Genomic DNA, 25237 nt, shown 5'->3' on the forward strand with positions numbered 1-25237 from the left:
TGTCCTAGATTCGGATTTTGAACTGAAAAGTGGTTTAAGGTCTCAGGTACAAGGAATGTTACTCCAGGAGGAGGAGACCAAGAGAGGAGACTTTGACCTTCTAAAACACTCTGCATTTTTCAGCTGCATACTAGAAGTCTACCAGGTTGGCATAAGACTCCTGTCTTCGTGAAAAAAAAAAATACTTGGCATCAGTTTTCCACGTGATTGATGAAGTACATAGTATTTATTTGTGTGGTGTACTACGCAATGTTAGAATCTCATGCTCCTCTGGGAATAGGCTCTTATTTTGACCAATGCCATAAGCAGTCTGTAGGAAGAGCTAAGAGGTAAAAAGATAAAGGCTGAATGTAAAAGCTTAGAAGATATTCACCAATGACAAATGCTGCTCCAAAGAGTCAAAAACTAGCTGTCAGAAAACCTCTCCTGATACTGAGCCAAAGTTTACTTCCTCATAACTCCCACCACAGGTATTAGTTCACCTGCCAGGACCACAGATGACTAATCTAGTCTTTCCATATGACAGTTTTTGATATTTGAAGGCAAAACTTCTATCTCCCATGATCCTTCTCTTAAGGGAAAATACCTCCACATCCCTTAAAAATTAAAAAAAGGTCTTCAGAGAACACGATTTTGAATTCCCTCGCCATCTCATCCATCCTCTCCTGGATAATATACTTTATTTATAAATTTCTTCAGCCATTTTGGTTTCAGAATAGAGGTCAATGTTGCTGGCTTAATATTATTTCTCTACTGCAGGTGTGTTCCTTTAAACAAGAGGTTTAGTTTACTTAAAATTGAAATTCATTCCTGAAAGTGGTACCATACAGTGGCAACATGGGGTCCCATGAATGGTGAGAGTCCTTTGAAAGTCTTTCACATGAGCTTCATGCTCACTGGCTCAGCTATATTTGCATGTACCCCACCAGTGGGAAGGAATTTTGGGCATTCATTCATGTCCATTCCCCGCAAACACACACTTAAACATGTTGCAGTCAGAATAAGGCCGGATTCCACGAGGGGGGTGTAGTTAATACACAATATGCAGAGTTAATACTCTTCTCAACACCCTCCCTTGCTCTCTCTCCTTGCTTATGTCCTCCCCCTTTTCTCCTTTGTCTATCACATCCTGGCCATGGGATTCCCTCCTTATTTTACTATTTGCCTTACTGTGACTCCTTACCACCACTTCATAACTGACAGAAGCATCCAGACATTTCATCTCCCAGGATTCAGAAGTTGAGTCTGAATGGTTGGCTATTATCTTGAGAATGTTGACACACCTATTATCTTAAATCCTGATGTTGTTCAACGTAATTATTGTGTATGATTAAAAATAACACATCAGTGCTTTCTGTTCTTTTTTTTTTTTTTTTACTTTTTACTGGTGTTCTTAATTTTTCCAAACCAATATGGCTTATTCTCACCTCTCTGTATATACCCCATCTTGTTCCCAAAAATAAATACACACCTTATAAGATGAACATACATGTAAACAAAGAACCATAACCACAGTTTCTTTGGATGCCATTTGGTCACAGAGGATTCCAAGCCAACAGGTGGGTATATCAAGTTACTGACCAGTAGGGTTCTCCTGCATTCCTTTACTATTTCTACATATTCTTCTACAAAGAAATAGGTAAAGCACTGAAAAGCAACATGACAAGCCCACTCTATCACTTGAGAGTTGAAGGGAGACAATTCTTTCCAAGCTGAGTGAACTGAGGGCCTGTCCAAGGGTCTCTCTGGGGAGGCCTTTTCTTCCCAACTCCCCATCCCATAATCATTCCACACTCCAAAGTATATTTCCTTTACCAGAAGCAGCACACATCCATCCCTCAAGTGCATTTCTCCAATTCAAGGAGAGAAAGGAAGGAAACAATGAAGTTTCCTTCCATCATGTGTAGAAAACAACGGTGTGTGAGTGTGGTGGTGGTGGTGAATGTGTGTACATGGGGACAGATAGATGTTGAACAGATGAAGTACAGAGCTGAGCATACTGCGTTCCAAACAACTGATCTGGGTTTGGCTCCTGGCTATTACACCATTATATGTTAGGGCTTGAGAGGGTCAAGCTCTTGAGTGTGGAATTAAATGGATGAGAAGCAAATTATCATCACTGTTACTGATCAAGCTGAAATAGAGAATGTGTCTTGAACACTGGTCACAGTTGAGTTTCCTGACATGTCCAGATATGATGGACTGATTAGCAGAGAAGGTCTGTGTCCTTGGAGACCAACCTCTCACAATATGATAGAGAATCTCAAAGGGGCTGGGGCATGTAAGCTGACTCTTTTCTCCAGTGTCACCAACCAGAAAAGTCATTTCTCATTCCACGGGGAGAAATGGAAAGGGAGTGAAATGAAAGAGAACAGAGGTGTTTCTCCCATTCATTACCCTCTAAGGAACTAGAAGTTACCTCCCCTTGAAGAAAACATGAGAAATAGAGGGTAAGCATTCCTTTCTGACATTAATAGCTGCACAAAACTTTTTAGTTTTAAAATTACTTTCTTATACTCTGACATATAAATAAATCTTATCAGTGGTGTTTAAACTGTAGGGCAGATAAGAATTATTTTGAGCTTTAAAAAAAGTAGATTCCCCAGGTCGCACTACATTTTCCTTTTAAACAAACATATGTGTTGGGGCTTAACCCTTAAGAATTACTACTGCATGTAAGCCAATTTTGCTCTATTGTTAACAGTATGTACTGAGCCCATAAATGTTGCCCTGTGGAATCACAGAGAAGGTTTTATCTGACCATGGGGTTTGACTTCCAGTGCTCAGCATGCTCACTCAGTTACATTCGGTTGTGTAATTAAACATAAAAAATAACAGGGAAACTTTAAATACAAAGACCACCTTACAAGTCAGCAAAAATATTTACTGTTACAGTACTAAGTGCAAGAAAGTAAGGGATGATTCTCTAATCAGGAACTGCTTTTGCTTAAAATATTATTATCATCAATATGTTCTTTTTCTTTAAAAATGAGAATTATAGTTACCTTAGAGAAGCACTCTCCAATAAAAATTATTGTGATGATAGAAATATATCTATGCTACCCAATATGGGCACCAACATGTAGCTATGGAGTACTTGAATGCACATAACACAACTACAGAACTGAATCTTTAATTTAATTACTTTTAATTTAAATATAAGTAGCCATGTTTGACTACTGTGTATCGTATTGAGTAGCACATCTTTAGCATATGTTTTTAAAACTGTGGATTGAAATAAACTAATGGACTCTGAAAACAATTTAATGTTTTATGTCAGCATTTAAATAAATGACCTAAAGGAGTATAGATATTGTGAAAGTTCCTCACACACAGCAAATGTGTTATTTTATAAAGTTTACTTATGAGGAAAGAGAAAAATGATTACCCGGTCATAATACAAAATGTGTTTTGTGTGAATTGTTACTTTTGCTCTATGGAGTTTATAAAATAATAAGTATAATTAGGGGAAGGAATCAAAGAAGAAACACACCTGCGAACTGCGATGTTATTTTTTTGTTGTTTGCACTGACAGAAAAGCCAGTGAGAAACTATGTGATGATAGCTCCACCTTGAGGTTTGATGATAATAGTTCCAGTAGGGAAAGGATGAAAGGAAACACACGAGAAGAAACATTAATTTTCTCATAATGTTCATAACACTACACTTTTGTTTCTACAGTTCCCATTTAAAAGCCCACTGATGCTGGCCTTCCAGAACCTGAATTGTCCACCTCAAACATCGGTTCTAACTAGAAACTTAAGTGGATATGTTAGTGGACAGAGCCTGCCATGTGATACTCCTACCAATCTTCTGGTTGAGGTTTTGATGTGGAATTTCAAAGAGTGACCCCCTGCAAAAAAAAATCTCACTGGGCTTTACCCCATAGACAGCTGAAAGGTGGCCTTCGAAGTGGTTATTAATTCAGGACCACTAACATTTTATGCCTCATCGTATGAAGAGAGTATAATTATTGAGTCCTCAAAACCTATTACCATATAGATATAGAAATATGTCAACTCCGTATTCTGAAAATGGATTATATCATGGTTGACTAATATAATCTTTTTTAATTATGTAATTTCATTACAGAGGAGGGGAGGAGGAAGTGGTTTGTTGATGAAAAAGAAGGGATTTTATACCAGACAAAGGGAAATTATGATTCTTTCCTGATGTTTAATTTGCATCCAATAAAATTAATTCTTCTTAAGTGTTTAGTTAGATAAGTTTTGATAATTGTATCAAAACATGTAACTACCAGCCAAAACATGATAATGGGCATTTCTGTAAACCCAGAAAGTTCCATTCTACCCCTTGTTAATGGAACCCAGAAAGTTCCATTCTACCCCTTGCTTGTTGTGGGATATTACTGTACTCTTTTCCAGCAATGGAGGTTAGCTTGTCTGTTCCCAAACATCAAATAAATGGAACTATGTTCTATTTATTCTAATGTGTCTGGGTTCTTTGTCTCAGTAAGATGTTTTTGTAATTTATCCTTGTTGTTCCATATGTTACTAATTTATTATTTTTTATTACTGAGTACTATTCCATTCTATAGATCGGCCACCATTTGTTTATATATTTTCTCTTTCTGGATATTTGGATCATTTCCAGTTTGGAGATATTATGAAAAATAAGGCTTCTTTGAACACTCTTGTACAATTTTTGTGGCTATGTATTTTTACTTTTCTCAGATAAATACATAGAAGTGGAATTTCTGAGTCATATGATAAACACATATTTAACTTTATGAGAAACTGCCAAAAAGCTAGCCACAAGAAAAACTCCAAGGCCAGATTAATTCTATCAAACATTTGCAGGAGTTTTTTTTTTTACACATTCAGGATGACAGTGATTTGTAAGATATGCGCACACACACATGCACACACACACGTGTGTATATATGTAAGATATCCTAGATATATATTTCATATGTATTCTTTCATAAGTGCACATTTTTTGCAAAAGATTATATTCAATCCTAGTTCGCAGCCTATAGTTTGTCTATTCATTTTCCTATTTCTGTCTTTTGAAAGCAGACTTTTAAATTTTGATGATATATGACTTTTTTTTCTCTTTTATGTAAGATGTAAGATTGTTGTTACTACTTGCCTAAATGTTTGGTAGAATTCCCAGGTAAAGCCATCTTAGGGGAGGTTGCTGATTACAGACTCAATTTCTTTAATAGATATTGGAATATTCCCATTTTCTATTTCCTCTTCTATCAGTTTTGGTAATTTGTGTTTTTCAAGGAATTTGGCCATTTCATTGAAGTTGCTAAATTTATTGGCATAAGGTTTTTGATACATGTTATTTTTATTTTAAATTCTATCATTATTGTAGTTTACTTTCCTTGTTTTCTTTGATCCTTAGGCTATTTAGAAATGTGTTATTTAGTTTCAAATATTTTGGAATTTTATTCTTAGCTCTCCTATCCTTTAGGCTCACCTTAATATGAAGTCAGAGACTACCCCCAGATGAGAGGATCACGACATACCAGGAGTGTCTAGAGATGTTAGCTCTTACCCTTGACATTGACTTTTTTATAGGCTAATGGGGATAAATATTATGAAGGTTTGATGCAGCATAGCAGCTTATCACCAACCTGTCCAAGTGGCTTTCCTGGACATATTGGTAATAAGCTGGTATGCTGCATCAAACCTTTATAATATTTATCCCAATTAAAGACAAGTCACAGGAACAACTGCATAGCCTTTAGCCCAGAGACTTTACTCTAAATGCCATGAATGTAAGCCTTTTTTAAAACCTTGTTGGAAGTGTCTTTATCAAATGACTTGTTGAAAGAGTATTCATGACTTTTTAAACACAAACACTGTAGTAAAACTTCAGGAAATAGACCTTCACACTACTTTTCCCTAATGAAGACATCTTATGACAGCTTCCTAGGCTTCTGTGCTAATGGATAATCTAAAATTAAATCTTTTGGGCTCTCCGGAAGCAGAAAGCATCATGAAGGAGAAAAAAAATTTCTAGAAATTCAGGTCAAGCAGAGGACTGCTTTCAATCAAAACTTTTTAATCAAAAATCCTGAAAGCCAGGAGCCACTTACTGCCATACTCTTTTCGTCTCTTTTTTCTTCTTCTAATGACTCTTCCTCTCCTGGTTAGCTTGAAAGATTTTTGATTGCTAAAATGAGATTTCCAAAGTACATCTCCAACATTGTTACTCAAGGTAAATTAACAAGATAAACCAAGTGTTATGCAAACTTATTGATTCCAAACCTTTTTTCTCTACAGATTCATGGAAGATGGGATATGTTCACTTGGACTATTGAATTTTGGTCATAATCTTGGCTAGGAAAAAGGATGAAAAAATATATAAACAGTACCCATAAAAGAACTGGAGTGACAATACTAATACCAGACAAATAAACTTAAAAGCAACAACAAAAAGTTACTAGTGAGAGTGAAAGAGACATTTTATAATGATAAAAAGTCAATCAATTGGGAAGATATTATTAATATATCAGTTATAAACACATACACACCTAAACACGAGCTCAAAATACCCAAAGCAAAAACTCATAGAATTTAAGGAAGAAATATGTAATTCAAGCATATAAGTTGGGGACTTCAATACCACAATTTCAATGATGAATAGAACAAGTAGACAAAGGTTTGCAAAGTTTTAGAAGACTCGAGCAACATTATATTAATAACAAACTAGACCTAGCATGCATTTCTAACACACTCCACTCAAAGCAACTGAGTCCACATTCTTTTCAATGGTACATGGAACATTTTTGAAGACAGATTAAATACTAATCAATAAAATAAGCTTTAATAAATTTAAAAGGATTGCAAAGACACAAAAGGCATAATTGAATAACAAAACAATGAAATTAGAAATAAATAACAGAAGAAAATTATGGAGATCTACAAACATGTAGAAATTAAACAAGTTACTCCTAAATAAACAATGAGCCAAAGAAAAAATGATGAGAGAGATTAGAAGACACTTTGAGATGAATGGAATTGAAACCACAATATGAAAATACATTGGATGCAGTTAGAGCATTCCATACAGGGAAATTTATAGCTGTAAACACCTATGTTAAAAAGCAAAACTCGCCTCAAATCTATAAACTAAACTTCAACATGAGAAACAAGAATAAAAAGAGCAACCGGAATTTGGAATAAGCAGAACAAAGGAAATAATAAAATAAGAATGGAAATAAATGACAGAATAGAAAAACAATAATATCTGCAATACCAAAAGTCGGTTCTCCAAAAAGATCAAAATTAATAAAATTTTATCTATAGTGACAAAAACGTCTTGAGTAGTAAAATCAGAAATGAAAGATGGTATATCATTACCAATTATAGAGAAATTATACTTTTATAAAAGAATTATAAAACTATGAACAAGAGAATGTCAACAATTTAGGTAACCTATATAAAATGCAAAAGTTCCTAGAAAATTTCAAGCTACCAAAAGTGTTTGAAGATATGAATAACTTGAATAGATCTATAGCAAGTAAAAAGATTTAGCTGGTAATTTTAATGTTTCCAACAAAGAAAAGCTGAGGCCTGATAGCTCTCCTGCAAATTCTAGCAAAGTCCTTTAAAAAGTAATTAATTTGAATTCTTCTCAATTTTTCCATAAGATAGAAGAGGAGGACACATTTTCAAATTCATTCTACCAGGCCAATATTACTCAGATACCAATGCTAAGCAAAGACATCACCAAAAAAGAAAACTAAAGACCAATATGTGTTATGAATTTGGCCCCCAAAATCAAAACACAAACTAGAAAATGAAACCAGCAACATATAAAAATAATTCTACACTTTATTCATTCATAATAAAAACTCTCAATGAACAAGAACTAGAACAGAGCATTCTCAAAGGACATTTAAAAACCAATAGCTAACCTCACAGTTAATAGTGAAAACTAAAGCCTTCCTGTCTAAGATGGGAATTGAAGCAAGAATGTGCACTTTTATTACTTCTATTGAATAGTTTCTAGAGGCTTTAGCCATGTAAATAAGGAAAATGAAATAAAAGACATGCTGAACACAAAAGTAAAACGATCTTTAGTTTTACTAAAGTGCAGATCAGTTGATCGTCTATTGACGACATCCTAAGGAATTTATGAAAGAGCTATTCGAAGTAATAGTGAGTTTAGTAAGGCCGCCTTAGCAGTCATAATACAAAAAATCAGTTGTATTCCTATATATTAACAACAAACATTAGCACTAGTAATGAAAATACCATTTCAATAGCCTCAAAAGAAAACTGATATATTTAGGGATAATCTATCAAATGTATGCAAGATCGATACCCTTAAATCTGCAAAATATTGCTGAGAGAAGTTAAATAACTACCTAAATAAAAATATATAATGTGTTTATAGGCCAGAAGCTTAAGTAATGTTAATGTGTCAATTCTCTCCAAATTGATCTATACCAAGCTTGTACAACCTGTGGCCCGTAGGCCACATGTGATCCAGGACAGTTTTGAACGTGGCCCAGCACAAACTCATAAACTTTCTTAAAATATTATGAGATTTTTTGCAATTTTTTAACTCAATCAGCTATTGTTAGTGCTAGCATATTTTATGTGTGGCCCAAGACAAGTCTTCTTCCAGTGTGGTCCAGGGAAGCCAAAAGATTGGACACCCCGATCTATACAGTCAATGCAACTGCAATAAAAATCCCAGCAGGATTTCTTTGTAGAAATTGACAAGCTGATTCTATTTTTTTTTTAAATGGGAATACCTAAAAGAGACAAAACGATTTTTGAAAATAACAAAGTTGGTGGCTTTCATTACCTGGTTTATCACTATAATAATTAAAAGTGTTGTTGACAATAAGGTAGGCATATAGGTCAACTGAAAAGAATGTAAAGAAATAGATTCATACATTTATTGTCAACCAACTGTTTTTTTACAGACCCACCAAGGATGCCATGTGGAACAGATAGGAACGATTCAGTCAATCTCTTTCAAATTCTTGATCCACAAAACTGAGAACTAAGTAAATGGTTGTTATAAACCATTAAGTTTTAGTGTAGTTTTTACTCAGCAATTGTAAATCAAAATTGATTTTTAAGTTCGTTTTGCTGTGTAATGCAAAAATTACTCTTCTCTGAGATCTCAGGGCCACAGTAAATTCTCGATGACTCACAAGTACCTTGGAGTGTGTGTATGTGAGCTGTGTATAAAATTGATAAGGGGCCAAGTTTCCTATCTGGACTTGGTATATTGCAGGACAAAAACTTAGGGGAGGAAGCAGGAGCGTCAACAGAGGCAGCCATAAGAATGAGATGTCCTTAAGAAATCACAGAAATTTGGAATGAACTTAATTAACTTAATTCAATAAATTGTTATAGAGCTAATGGGGCCTCATTGCCTGATGTGCTAGAAGCCAGTAGTATGACATTGGGTTTGTGTTTTTTTGTTTTGTTTTGTTGTTGTTTTCATTTTTTTTTTTTTTTCGAAAAGAAAGTTCTATATTGCAAGTCAACTCATAAGGAGACAGGAGTGTCAAGCTCCAGTCTGTCTCCCTATGCTGTTTTTAAGGCAAAAATTTTATTAGAAAAGAATTAGAGGGGCCAGGCACGGTGGCTCACGCCTGTAATCCTAGCACTTTGGGAGGTTGGGGCAGGTGGATCACGAAGTCAGGAGTTCAAGGCCAGCCTGACCAATATGGTGAAACTCCTTCTCTACTAAGAATACAAAAATTAGCTGGGCGTGGTGGCATGTGCCTGCAGTCCCAGCTACTCAGGAAGCTGAGGCAGAAGAATCGCTTGAACCCAGAAGGCGGAGGTTGCAGTGAGCCAAGATTGTGCCACTGCACTGCAGCCTGCACAACAGAGTGAGATACCATCTCTAAAAAAAAAAAAAAAAAAGGAACAAAAAAAGAAAAGAACTAGAGGATGGATTAGAAGATGGATATTGGGATTAGCAGGTGATTGGTGGAAGAAAGGGAGGATGTGGCCAAGTCCTTGGGCATGAGCACTTACCACTTCATGCAAATCCATGGGTCACATGCACAAGCAAGCTTGTTCTATGCAAACTCCAGTCAGCCATCTTAGTTTTCAACTGATTTCAGCCAGTTTTTTCTTGATCTCACAAGTAGAACAGATATGAACCATTCAGCCAATCCCTCCCAAATTCTTGATCCACAAAATTGTGAACCAAGTAAATGGTTGTTTTAAGCCATTAAGTTTTAATGTAGTTTCAGCATCTTAGCCAGTTGTTTCTTTTCTTCTCTGCTCTCTTGTAAACTCAAGAATTTTGGTGAGTTACTGGTTTCTTAGTCTTTGGGGGCATAGTTTGAGTTTCAGCATCCAGAAAATTGTTTCTTTTCTTATGTGCTATCCTGTAACCCAAACAACTTAGTCATTGGTTCCTTAACTCCTAGAGATCATGGTTTCAAAATTTTCTCAAAATCTTTGAACAGCCATAGTGGGGTCTGGTGATGTCTATTTTATGGTGCTATCATTGGTCCCCAATACTCCAGCATTCACAGCACCCTGCATCTGTTTCTCCCTAAAAGCTTTTTAGCTTAACCCCACCACTCACCAGCAAAAACTCTCTGTTCTAGGCCATGAGTTCTACTTGGGCATCCTGTGGTGTGTGTTTACTCACACCTGTGACTCTGCCTTCACACATGCTCTCACCCGGGGGTGGGACTGGTGGTCTACAAACTGTGTTCAGATCATTTCTCTATCTATTGCCCTCTGCAGCCTTTCTGATTAAACCTGTAATATCTTTTCAAGATATCTTTAAGTATGCTGCTAAGACACAAGAAACATTAAATTTGGGGACTTAGAGTGATCTAGAGAAAATTCAAAAATGGTCACACCTCTCATCATTGCTTGCATTTGCATAGCAATTCACCATTTATGCATCTTTTTGTGTATTCAGCATACAGAGTTGTCAGCAACTTGGCTGACTGCTGCTCTGATGCCCCAGGATGCTGTGGGTGGTTGTTGTGTCCAACCTAGTCTAGTGATGTTTCTGAATAATATAGCTCAAACGGCTCATCATGACAAGTGAGCCCTCTGCAATCTGACCCCAGCCTTCCTTTCCAAATCACTCCCATCAGTCTCTCTACCTTCATCAGATTCTCATATTTTATGCTGTTCTGCCTGGACTATCAAAGTCTCCTAATTGGCTGAGGAGAGATACAAGTAAGTAGAAGGCTCTGGAGTCTCATTTCTTCTTTTTTTGGTAGCAAGTCTGAGTTAACTCAATGAGAAAAGAAGATGCTAACACACGAATAGAAAACCAAACACTGCATGTTCTCACTCATAAGTGGGAGCTGAACAATGAGAACACATGCACACAGGGAGGGGAACATTACACACCGGGGCCTGTCTGTCGGGGGCGTTGGGGGAAGAGGAGGGAGAGCATTAGGACAAATACCTAATGCATACAGGGCTTAAAACCTAGATAACGGGTTGATGGGTGCAGCAAAACACCATGGCACATGTATACCTATGTAACAAACCAGCACATTCAGCACATGTATCCCAGAACTTAAAGTAAAATTTAAAAAACGAAAAAATTCCTAGAAAAAAAAAAAAAAGAAAAGATGCTTCCAGAGACAGAGCTCTAGAGGGTCAGCCTTTCTTGCAGGCTATTTCATCATCCAATAAACTCTCATTGCTACGTAGCTGACTATGGTTAGCTGGACTCCCTTATTCTATAAATATGTAGAGCAATGTAGGGCCTGGGTCCTTCTATTGGAGACTTTGTCATGATGCTTTCAACTATATTCCACTTAAGCAGGTCTCTCTGCAGGACAGTAAGAAGGTCAGAACTATAAATCATCCCACTGAATCTTATTTGCAACTACACCATGAGACTAGAGTGTGTAAGTCCATGCCTTCTTTGTACCTCACTGAATCTTGCGATTTCTATGTCCCACTACGGTTTGCCACCTAGCAACCAGAATTATGCTTTTAGAACATAAAATAGATCATTCCATTCCTTTGCTCAATGCCATCTAACGGCTTTCGGTCTCCCTCAGAATAAAATTCAAAGTGTTTATCAGAACCAACCAGGCCTTTTGTGATCCCGACCTCAATCCCCTCCCCAGCTACATCTCTGCTCTCATCTGGCCACCTTCCACCTGGGTCACTCCACTCCGAGCCTCCTGAGCCTCCCTGCAATACCTCCAGTACACGAGCTACACTCCTGCCTGCAAAGCTCTTCGTCTGGTCTTCTCTGTGCCCTACTCTCCTATTTCCTTCTTAGATCAAAGGCCACTTGTTTTCTAAAGGTCTTCTCTGACTCCTGTTCATAAAATGGAAAACGGTAATGCCTCTTCCACAACTCTGTTTCCTTGACATCTTAATTATGTGATAGCACCTATCACCAGCTTTCATGTTATATATATAATAATTTTTTTTTTTATTTTTCTGAGATGGAGTCTTGCTCTGTCGCCCAGGCTGGAGTACAGTGGCGCGATCTCAGCTCACTGCAACTTCTGCCTCCCGGATTCAAACAATTCTCCTGCCTCAGCCTCCTGAGTAGCTGGGATTACAGGCTCATGACACCATGCCTGGCTAATTTTTGTATTTTTTTAGTAGTGACGGGGTTTCACCACATTGTCCAGGCTGGTCTCGAACTCCTGACCTTGTTATCCACCTGCCTTGGCCTCGGAAAGTGCTGGGATTACAGGCGTGAGCCACCGCGCCTGGCCAATGTTATATATTTACTGATTTATTTTACATCTCCCCTACTATAATCCAAGCTTCATAAAAGCAGAGAAACTATTTTGCTGACTATTATCAGTGGCTAATATGTAGTAAGGCTCAATCAATATGTGTTGTACTAATTGAATAAATGAATATTATTCCAAACCTCTTGCCTTTCACTAAGGTATTTCCTTAGTCTAGAAAATCACCAGTTCCCCACTTCAATTTGCTAGACAAAGACCTATAAATCATTTCCATGACTGGGTCAAAGTCAATATGAAGATAGTATATTTTGATTTTCTAGGGCAACGTTTATTGAAAATACATCGTTTCTTTGTCTTTGAACATAAAATAGTACCTGACAAATTACATGTCCTAAATTTTTGTCCTAAAAGAATACTATTACTTTATTTCTAAAGCCCCTTCTAACCTGTGTTCTTCATTGTGAATATTGAAAAGTGATCCAATTCATGTGGACTCCTAAAACAAAACCCCTATGCTAGTGCGAGACTATAAGGGTTCTTCTTACATGATCCCACAGTAAGTAGACTGTGATTCCTTCTAGAAGGACACTTACCTTATAATTATAGGTTTATTCTTCTGACTTCCTAACTAAATTATGAGTCTTATATAGACAAAGTCCAAATTCCATTCACCCTTTTGTTATCCTTGCCTGACACTGTATCTGGCACATAATAAAAGCTCAGTTTTTTTTGTTAATAAGTGAATAAATTCCATTAATAAAATACTACTTTATTCATTTTTATCAAAATCTCTAATTTAAAAAAGTAAGTAAATTGCCCACAGTTTGAGTTAGGAAATATCTGAATGGCACATTTCATGCTTGTCCTTCCTATCGGAGATGTAGACTCTGAGCACTTGGCTTTAAAATTGAGTCACATTAACTGAAACAACGCATATTTAATGGTTGGTGACTATTACCACCAGCTATCTCAAGGCTTTCAGCTCTTGCACAGTATCCTTTGCTGCCCCTGAATTTCTGAGAATTCCTTGTGGTATCTCACTTGTACAGAAGTCCTCTATGTTATAGGCCTCAGATTTTAATGTGCATACCAGTCCCAGGACCTCTGTTAAAATGCAGGTTCTGATTCAGTAGGTCTGGGGTGCGGCCTTAGTGGCTGCATTTCTGACCAGTTCCCATGGATGCTGATGCTATTGGACCTTGAACCCCATTTGGATAATCAAGGATATATGCCACAATATGTAGATATCCAAGAAAGAGTCTTCATCACTGAGTTAGAATAGAATTAACATCTTACACTGCAATGAAAAGTGACATGGTGACCCAACATTGCACCCTTTAGAAGGTGGCTTCAAACCTAAAAATACGTTATTCCTACTCCTTTAAAAAGAAAATATCTTGTAGCTTTAAGATTGGAATTTTGACTTTTAGTTGGTAATAGATATTTTGACGGCAGAAAATACTAGAATCTGACCCTTTTCATCAGTTCCTAAAAATCTAATTTGTTAGAGTCAGAAGTTATGGGATGCTTTGGAAAAGAAGCAAACCATCTGGATATTAAAAGAACATCAAAATCTCTCAGACTATCTTAATATTTTATGGTGTTTCTTTATAGCCAGTAATTTAAAACATCAATCAAATATTGCCACAGAAGGTGGCAGGTCAAAAGTGTTTGACCTGGAGAAACCACCATGCTAGAGCTGCTAATTAGGACAGCTGCTTCAATTAGGAAAGCAACTGGAGGATATTCTGTCTGCTGAGTGAAAAATATGAGGCAGGCGACAGCACAACAGACTGTCTTGACCTCATTGGCCTATAAGCTAAATTTAAAGGTGTGACAAGTGTTGTGTGAATTGCATACGAAGATAAAATCACAAGTGTGATGTTTCCAAAGAATTATGGGGGAGGGGCAGGAAGAAATTTAGGCATAGGTCAGAGAGCTGAGCTTCTGTCTTATCTTTGGTCTTATATCTAGGCAATAAAACATCCTTGACTGATCTTCCCAAAGAGCTCTTCAGGAAGGTAAATATACTGTAACAACCACCTTTGCATGGTGGAAAGGATTTTATAAGAGAGGCCGTGGAGCAAGAAAAACTGAGGCCAAACGATGGAAGAGCAGTTTCTTGCATGCAGATTAATATATTGAAAACTAGCAGAGCAAAATGGGGGCCTTTCTGAGATTTTGGGTTTGAATCCTCCCTCTAGCATAAGTGAAAACACGTGTACTGCTTGGGAGTAATACAGTCTTGAAAATTATTTACCTCCCCTGGCTAACATTTGCATGGCACATGCAAGGCAATTTATGAAGCAATTTGTAAAATGTTATTTTCATTTTAGAGATGAGAAAACTGAAATATAGAGAGATCAGGTTTTGACAGAGATAAAAACACTAGTATTACCTAGCCCCCTTCAGAGACCATGATCTTCTTAATAAATCATGTTGTTTTACAAAGATTTTCACATGCAATGCTTTATTTCTCTATGGACAATTCCAGTGTTTTAGATCAGGACCCCATAATTTACAAGCTTCATTTTAACCCATTTCCCATTTGCCCCCAGAAATGAGCAATGGCAGACAGCTGTGCTTTTTTTTTTCTCTAAATGGGAAAGTGTTGAAATATTTAATACATCATCAACAGTTATTAGGACACAATTTCTGTATTGGTAAACTTGGGACTGGAGTAAATAAATCCTAGCTATCCTTGCCTCTTTCATTGAATTCAATTCCAATTTTAATCTGGCAGTCAGTCTTTCCAAAATATTTGGAAATGGAAGCGGCCTCCAAACACCTGGTGAACCTTTCCACACCAGTGGATCAGATACTCACTAAACGTATGCCGTCCTTTACCCGTCTCCCTGCATTCTACCAACAGCTGGATGAAAGATGGCTCATTTATGCCAACTATCAAGACATGATGTTTTCATAATCTGGAAATCATAAAGCTTCTTCAAGGATCAGGACGTATTCTAAGCTATTTTAGAACATGTGCTGCCAAATAAGAGAGTGCTTATTGCGACTACTCAAAATGTTTTTTGAAAAGAATGTTTTATACTAAATACATACCATCTTATTCAATTATTGGGCCAATTCTCCACACCATATTCTGCAAAATAACATTTTCTAGGTTAGAAATGATGGATGTGATATTTGCTTAAAGGATTACATCTTTACAAAAAGTAAGTCAAATGTAATAGAATCAAAGAAATGCTATAAAAATTTGAAATTCCAAGCTGAGATTCTGAAGTCTCCAGAGGATGATGGCCCAAAAATTTCTGTATGATCAAGTCTTTATTTACCTTTCCAGATTAAAAATATGTAAACATGACATTCAAATTGAGGAAAAAATAAGAACAGAATAAGTAGAAAAACTTAAAAGGAAAAAAATGAGTAAAAAATTAGTTGATTAAGAAAAAACAATTGAAATAATGAATAAAACAATTTCTTTTAAAAATTAAAGTCTCTGACTAGATTGATCCAGAATGAACACAAAATTATACAATATTAAAAATTAACATGGAAAAATATTGAAGATACTTTAGAAAACTGTTAAAACCTAAAGGGAAAGTTATAAAATATTTACTAACAATTTGCAAACTAGATAAAAGTGAAAGTTCTAGAAAAACACAAATAATCAAATTTAACCTTAGGGGGATGGGAAATGAGATTAGATAATTCATTAAATTACAGTATCTACTGAAAACCTATTACTTCCTAAAAGTTGCTAGCCTATAAGAACTATTTTATACAAACTACCTAAGATCCATCTCACCTTATTAAAAAACCCTGATACAAGAATTAGAAAAACAGATACAAATCAAAACGATATAATAGACCAAAAGCTCTTACCATAATTCTGGCAATCTAAAATTTTTTAGAGTTTATTGCGATATACATTTATTAAGATATATATTGAGACATAGTTTATTGAGATACAGTTCACATACTATACAATTCACTGAATGGAATTCACAGAGTTATGCTTCTATTGCCACAATCTAATTTTAGAACATTTCCAGTGCTCTGATAAGATCCCCATGCCAATTAGCAAAGACTCATCTCCTACCCTCAACCTGCATCCTAGGCAAATGCTAATCTACATTCTGACTCTATAGATTTGCTGATTCCAGCCAATTCATACAAACAGAATCTTATAATATGTAATGTGTTGTGACTGGCTTCTTTGACTTAGCATAGTACTATCATAGTTCATCCAAATTGTAGCATGTATTAGAACTTAATTCCTTTTACTTGGCAAATATTATTCAATTGTATGTATATGTCATATTTTATTCATCCATGGAATAAATTAATGGGCATTTGGATTGTTTCCATTTTTGGAAATTGTAAACAATGCTTCTATGAACATCCATGTATGAGGTTTTGTGAGGATGTGTTTTTACTTTTTTTGAATATATACCTAGGAATGGAATTGCTAGGTCATATGGAAACAATAAGTTTAACATTTTAAGGACTTGCCAATTTTTTTTGCCAAAGTAGCTGTACCCTTTTACATTCTCATGAGGAGTATATGAGGTTTCCATTTCTTCACAACCTTGCCAGTGCTTGCTATTGCCTGCCCTTTTTAGTCTAAGTATCCTAGTGGGTGTTTGTAATAGTATCCCATTGTGGTTTTGAATTGCATTTCCATAATGGCTAATGTTGCTCTGTAGTCAGTGTTCTTCAGAGAAACAGAACCAATAGGATAGATAGATAGATAGATAGATAGATAGATAGATAGATAGATAAATTGATAGATAGATATAAGTGGTTGGCTCATGCAATTATGAAGACTGAGAAGTTCCACAGGTCTGCCATCTGAAAGCTGGAGACCCAGGAAAGCTGGTGTTGTAATTCAAGTCCGAGTCTGAAGGACTGAGAACCAGTGGAGTCAATGGTAAGTCTTGATCTGTGTACAAAGGCTGAAGAACCAGGATTGCTGATAGCCAAAGGTAGGAGAAGATGAATGCCCCAGCTCAAGAAGAAAGAATGAATTCACCCTTCCTCCTTTTTATTCTATTCAAACCCTCAACAGATTGAAAGATGTCCACCCACATTGGTGAGGACAATCTTTTTTACTCAGCCTACCAATTCAAATGCTAATCTCTTTCAAAAACTACTTCACAGACACAACCAGAGATAATGTTTCACCAGCTATTTGGGTATCCTTTAGGCCAGTCAAGTTGACACATAAAGTTTAAATATCACAGACAGTGTGCATCTTTTAATGTATTGTGATTATTTTTATATCTTCTTTGGAGAAACGTGTATTCAGATCCTTGGCTCATTTTTAATTAAAATTTATTTTTCTGTTATTGATTTGTAAAAGTTGTTTATATATTGTGGATATAAGTCCCTTATAAGATACATGATTTGCAAATATTTTCTTGTATGAGTTATCATTTCATGTTCTTGATAGTATCATTTGCAGGACAAAAGTAATTTTATTGAAGTCCAATTTATCTATATTGTCTTTCGTTGTTTGTGGTTCTGGGGCCTATCTACAAAACCACTGCCTAATCTAAGCTCACAATTTATTCCTATGTTTTCTTATAAGAGTTTTGTATTTTTTTTTTACACTTAGGTTTATGATCCATAATGAGGTAATTTTTGTGTATGATGTGAGAAAGGGGTCCAAATAAATTCTTTAACGTGTGGATATTCAGTTGTTCCAGCATCCTTTTTAGCAAAGACTTATCTTTCCCCATTGAATTGTCTTGGTGCTCTTGTCAAAATCTTTGGTCATAAATGTAAAGATTTATTTCTGTATTCTCAACTCTATTCCATTGATGTATGCATCTCCTCTTATGCCACTACTACACTATTATGATAACTGTGGTCCTAGACCAAGAGCTGGGGTTTAGGGAGCCCTGTGTTCTTGACCACACCCTTCACTTATTTTCACAGTTAGCTGGGGATAAGTGGTGGGCCATGGCTTAAATGCCATAACCCTTACTGTTCTTCTCAAAATTTAATAGTTTTTTTAAAATAAATACTTGCCCATTTGCTGTACACACTTAGAACAATTTCTAGTGACAGTTATAAAATTTTTAAAATAATTTTAACCAGTTACGATTGTTTCATTGGGGTGAGGATCTATGGTGCTGTTCACACCATCAACATTATCATTTCAGAAGTCTATTTGGGTTTTGAGGGGGTACTCTTAAAAAATTTTCATCCTTCTGCCTTTTAATTTAAATAGTTGCTATTGCCATGTTTTAATTCACTGATATTTTCTCCTGTGGTGCCTAATTTTCTGCTAAACAACCAATGAACTCTTCCATTTCAGATACTATGTTTCTTATCTTCAGAATTTTTTCTTAAATTGTTTATATCTTCCATTTCTCTCATCACTATATTCATGTTTTTCCATTAAATCTTTGATTATATTTAGCATATTTATAATAACTATCTTAAAGTCTTTGAGTGCTAATTTTACCATCTGGCTTGGTTTTAATCAATTTTTATTGACTGATTTTATTTCCCTGATTATGGTTCATATCTCCCTGTTTTTTAGTAGGTCTCATAATTTTTTATTACATGCTGGGCATTCTGAATACTATGTGTTTGCATATCTGAACTTTGATTTTTAATAGAATGTTGAATGTTTTTCTGGAAGATTGTTATTGCTTAATAGTTTAAATGTTTTGAGGTTCATGTTTAAACTCTGATAGCTTGGGTCTAGGGTAGCCATTACACTAGGGACTATTTAACCCCACTGCTAAGATGTGGCCTGTCTAGGATTTCTGCTGAATACTCTAAAGATTAGAAAGTTCTGTCTGTTTTGGCTCATCAGAGTTCAAATATAAACAAACCCTATGTGAGCTCTGGGAATTTCTCAGCATATAGCATCCTGGTCCTTCTATGCTTGGGCTCAGGGAATTTTACCTTAAGCATGTGTCACTTGATATTTAGCCAAAGACTCAAGGAGAACTCTGGACCTTTCTGGTGCTATTTTTCTGTCTAATTCCCTGTTATCCTAATCTCTGCCCCCACATTTCCAGTCACCCGAGCTTCACTAAACACTGAGCTCTTTCTCCTCCACTTAACAGGACAAATGTGCTGTGCTTGGAGTCACTTTCATGTGCCACTATGTGGAGTGTGTACATAGGCAGAAAGCCATGGTTGTGACAGTGGTCACCTCATTGGTGTCCTTTCTCAGAGGCTCAGTTCTATGATTCCTGTTATCCAGTACCAACAGTTATTTTACGTATTTTTTCTGTTTTCTGGTTGTTTACAGCAAAACATAAGTCTGGTCCAAGCATTATGGCCTGAAAATAAATCAACATGATAAACATAATAAGCTTTTAAGAAGGGGAGTTATATTATGAAAGCAATAGCTTAAGAAGATGAGTTTGAAAATGGTGGACAAAATACAAGGAAGTGTTAGTCAATCCCTGACCTCGATGAGTTTACAATTTAATGTAAATGTTTCAAAATCTTTCCATTAAAAATGCACTGGGAAAACACGACCTCCCATTTTAAAGACTTTCTTATGTATTCCTATATCCTATAGCATAGATCCCCAAACCTGACTATAAAACAGAATCATTGGAGAACTCTAAACAGACACAGATAACACCCAAAATCTATTCTCTTAGCAAATTTCTAGCATATGCTACACTATTTTTAACTATATTCATCATGCTGTACATTTTTAATTTCAAAACATGCAGATAACAAGGCAACAACCCATATTTCTCCTATGCAGTCAGTCTGGAAGGGACAGAGAAGTATGCATTTTTAAATAATCTCTTCAGGTAACTTTCACACACCCAAACACTCTCACATTCCAGATGTGGACTAAACCACTTTAGATTGTCTTCTGGGAGCCCTCAAATTCTCAAAATTGTTTCTGATTAAGTAGACGCCAATCTGGGATCTTTTGCATTCCCCTTTTCTCTCCTGATACTATCTTATTACTCAACTCTAAGCTGTGTTGCAATATTTCTTGGAAAGCCTGGATGGCCTCAAACCTTTCCAACCGTTGTAATGTGGCCCATGGTCCCACGCTGAGTCACATAAGAAGCTTTGCAGATCTGCCTCATTCCACTGCTACTGCTTTATGGAAAAGCATCTAGTGAGTTCCATTCAACACTTCCCTAAAATGTGTGCTTACCCAAGTGAAAGCATTTTGGTTTCACAGCTGGCCTTCCTGTCTGAATGGCTTTCCTGCCCTGGGGCCTGAACACCTCTCCAGAACCCCATTTTATGAACACAAAGACCACCAGGATGCCCAGTCTCTCAAGACCCAGTTTTTCCTTTAGTGAAACTCTATTCACCCCTCACTGGGATCTGATAGTCTGGACTCTTTTTTCTACCTGGCACTATTTTCTAGGGAAACCTCAGATAGCCCTCAACTTATAGAAACTTTAATGGGAGAAGACAATTGGCCTTTTTCTAGGTCTTCTGGAAAAGCCAGCTGGCCTGCATTTTCTTTTCCACAGCTGCCTGTAAGTTACATCTGCATTTCCACCTTCACGCCACAAAAAGTTCTAATCTGTGTGGTCAGCCAGTGTCCCTTGGCAGTGAATCACGTCATCTCATTTTCCACATTAAATCTAGAAAACTATTTAAATTCAATTGGACAGTGAGAAAGGCCAAATCATTTATAAGGTCATAATTAAAAAGCACTCCACAATCCAGTTCAATGCAGACTGGGATTTTGGACTGGCATGACAGCAAACTCTAGTTTGCTGGTCTATGCCTGGTTTATGTCTTCTGAGCTTGCTCTTTAGCTCTTCCAGACAAATGACAAATCAAATTCTGGCAGCATTATAAGGATAAATGAAGTCCATATGTTAAATTTCAGAGGGAATTTCTATTAGTTAAAATATTAGTGGAGTGAGATAAGAAAGATGTTTTCTTTTCTTTCTTTTTTTTTTTTTTTGAGACAGAATCTTGCTCTTGTCCCCCAAGATGGAGTACGATGGCAAGATCTTGGCTCACTGCAACCTCCACCTCCTGGGTTCAAGCAGTTCTCCTGCCTCAGCCTCCTGAGTAGCTGGGATTATAGGTGCCTGCCATGATGCCCAGCTAATTTTTGCATTTTTAGTAGAGACAGGGTTTCACCATGTTGGCCAGGCTGGCCTCGAACTACTGACCTCAGGTGATATGCCTGCCTTGGCCTCCCACAGTGCTGGGATTACAGACGTGAGCCACCTCGCCCAGCCAGATATTCTTGAACAACATGCCACAGGCATCAGAATTTGAAGCAAGCAAAACAGCCCCAAACAGGTAGGTAAATGGAATTCATTCCAGCCCCTCTTCTCCTGGCTCAGCTTATACTAACAGCAGGATAACTTGATCATACCATTTGTATGCTAGTTCTCATACAAATGCACCTTAAATTTATTCTGAAACCATGCACTTGGACCTCCACTCATGCTCCCATTAGCATCCATCTTGACACATCCATTCAGAGACTACAGGGGCAAACACTAAAATCAACCAATCTCTAAGATTAATTCTTAATCTTAGAGAATTAAGAAAAATAGATGCATAGTGCAACCAAAGCTTGTGGGTTATATAAAAAACATTTATTTCAGGTATTTATTTGCAAGGTACTAGATAATCAAGAGTAAATGAGAGAGATCTTGTCCTCACAGTGGAGAGACAAAGAAGTAAGGAAAAACCATAAATACAAGTATTTTTTACTATCAAACTTATTCTATTCATATTTAGTGAAAAATATTATTTTATCTGAATTTAATTGGTTTCTATATTTCAAATAATGAGAAGAAGTTTGGATGCAACAGATATATGTATATAACTTTATTCAAATATATTTGGGATCTGAATTTTGATATCAAAAGTTAAAATAGCAAGAAATCTTATACTTAAGGATACCTGTGGCAATCGATGCCACAAAGTGGGAAAATTAGTTGCTGTCATTAATAACAGGATGAAAAGCTTAATTTAGACAGAATGATTAGAGGACTCTGCTCTAAGAAGGATGATGTTTCAGCCAAGACCTTGAGAAACGAGACGGACCTAGCTGAGTGAAATATGGGGAAAATGTTAAGGAGAGAGGTGTTTAGGACAGAGACGCAAGGAGGTGCCTGACCTTGCAGTACACTGTGGAGCTGGGCCAATGTTTGGATTCAGTTTAGGGGCTATATTTGACCATTGCAGGGCTATCCTTTAAAACACTCTTAAGAAACGAACCACAGCGATTCCCTAAATCCATCAGAGAACTGAAGAATCAGAATAAGAGAGTGTCTGTTAGAGTAACAGACTTGCCCGAGAGGAATGAAGACCTCCTGGGCATGAATGTTGGTACTAAGGGCTGTTTTTGTTTGTTTGTTTGTTTGTTTATTTATTTATTTATTTATTTTTGAGACAGAGTCTTGCTCTGTTGCCCAGCCTGGAGTGCAATGGTGTGATCTTGGCTCACTGCAACCTCCACCTCCCAGGTTCAAGCGATTCTCCTGCCTCAGACTGCCGAGTAGCTGGAACTACAGGCGCGCACCCAGCTAATTTTTGTATTTTCAGTAGAGATGGGGTTTCACCATGTTGACCAGGCTGGCCTCAAGCTCCTGATCTCAGGTGATCCACCTGCCTCGGCCTCCCCAAGTGCTGGGATTACGGACATGAGCCACCGCGCTCAGCCTAAGGACTGTTATTAACACGACCCTTCAGATTTTGATCTTAGGATGTGGAACTTCTAACATCCAAGGGATCTATAGTACTGATAAAGCAACTCCCCCGACACTGTGTAGTGATAAAATGACAAATGCCACCTGGTGCATCTCTTTAATTCCATTGGAGTAAATTGATAAGAAAGATAAACAATAGCCACACAAGAAAGTCAACTTTGTCTAATGAAGAGACGCTGCAGCATAAAGCAAAGACATGGAAATACCAAAGGGCCAGTAAAGACACCAGCGCAATTGCAGGGAACCAAGATCACAGAGGAGCATGGCAAGAAGGAATGCCATTTTCCTTGGAGCTTTTGATTTTCAAAGTTTAACAGACTGCAGGGGCATCTGTGAGAAGCCTGAGAGTGGATGGATGTGTATAAACCAAGTCAATCTCTGGGCTATGGATTTTGCTGATTCAGCTTCTCATTAACTTAGCAGGCTGATATCCACCATGGGACATTCATTCCTTAGGTTTAATGGAACTTCCCTAATCAATTGAGACACGGACACCTTGGCTGGTACTAACATCAGCAGGGATTCCAGATACACCTAAACCAATAGTTGGAGAACAGGTCAGGCTTCAACAGAAGTCCAGATCTGGGAAACCTAGCCTCTTACACAGATGTTTCTGCACAGATATTTTATATAACGAAGATGAATTTCCTGTTTTTAGTACATCTTAGACTAGTTGAGCAATGGATTAGTAGTAACAATTTGCATAATCTGGTTCTTGAACTTGCTGTAAGAAAATGATCTAACAGAATCGACAAAGAAGTGGCAGAACCATGCTATCTTTTGGCCAACTAGTAGGCAAAGATAGAGCTGACTTTATTCAGGAATAAATAACAGCAACCGCAAAAAAGAATATCAAAATATTCTACAACAAAAGGAGAGAAACTTAACATGAGAAAGATAGAGGAAGAAATAGAAATTACTACAGGAAAGAAAAAACACTTTTAGGTTTAGGTCTAGACACTTTAAATGGGAAGATTTTCTTTCCATCTCAAGGCAGTAAAATCAAACATGGCTTTTATCAATCAAGGCATAAAAAATGATGGCTGGGCGCAGTGGCTCACGCCTGTAATCCCAGCACTTTAGGAGTTCGAGGCAGGTGGATTACCTGAGGTCGGGAGTTCGAAACCAGCCTGACCAACATGGTGAAACCCCATCTCTACTAAAAATACAAAACTTAGCCAGGCATAGTGGTAGGTGCCTGTAATCCAGGCTACTATGGAGGCTGAGGCAAGATAATCGCTTGAGCCAGGGAGACAGAGGTTGCAGTGAGCCGAGATTGCACCATTGCACTCCAGCCTGGGCAACACAGTGGGACTGCATCTCAAAAAAAAAATGAGATATGATAGCAAACTGAGAAGAAAGAGGAATTGGACAAAAGGAAGGCAACAACTTGAGGACACTAAAGTGGCATAATGTAATTATAAACATTTAGATGCTTTGCAGACAGTCATCAACTGCAGGAAATTCAAACAATGAGGTAAATTCAAAATAAAGATGAAGAGGAAAAAAAGACATGAAAACCAACAAGAAAAAAATAGCTCTTTATCAGGCAACAGAGATCTGGTATACAGATAACTAATATTTCTGAAGAAAGAACAAGAAAATAAAAATAAAACTCACAGTTCTATTATTATTATTTTTTAAATCCACCATACCCCATTATTTTGGGCTACAAGACATGTTAAAGACTGAACGGAGTACATGTAATTCACTGTGGTTGTGATTTTGATCCCTTTTTGACTATACTTCCAACTGCTTCGGCTTTATAGGTTTCACTGCTAATATTTGGCATAGTATATTTGATATACCAAGAGCACCTATAAATCAATTAAAAAAAAAGAAAAGTCAGCCGGGTGCGGTGGCTCACGCTGGTAACCTCAACACTTTGGGAGGCCAAGGCAGGTGGATCACCTGAGGCCAGGAGCTT

The 25237-nt window shown here is 36.9% G+C and overlaps 1 long non-coding RNA gene across 12 annotated transcripts in view; it reads right to left on the reverse strand.

Moving 5' to 3' along the window:
* Nucleotides 1-25237, reverse strand: part of LOC129488535 (uncharacterized) — a 273237-nt gene that overhangs the window by 165967 nt on the left and 82033 nt on the right. For 4 of the 12 annotated variants that reach the window (XR_010122315.1, XR_010122312.1, XR_010122309.1 and 1 more), the window contains one exon: nt 15719-15758. The exons of the other annotated variants lie outside the window; for them this stretch is intronic. This is a non-coding gene — a long non-coding RNA (uncharacterized lncRNA). The remainder of the gene's footprint in view (nt 1-15718; nt 15759-25237) is intronic. 12 annotated transcript variants of the gene reach the window in all.

Source organism: Symphalangus syndactylus, chromosome 8, assembly GCF_028878055.3.
Source record: "Symphalangus syndactylus isolate Jambi chromosome 8, NHGRI_mSymSyn1-v2.1_pri, whole genome shotgun sequence".
In the NCBI taxonomy this organism is placed as follows: Eukaryota; Metazoa; Chordata; class Mammalia; order Primates; family Hylobatidae; genus Symphalangus; species Symphalangus syndactylus.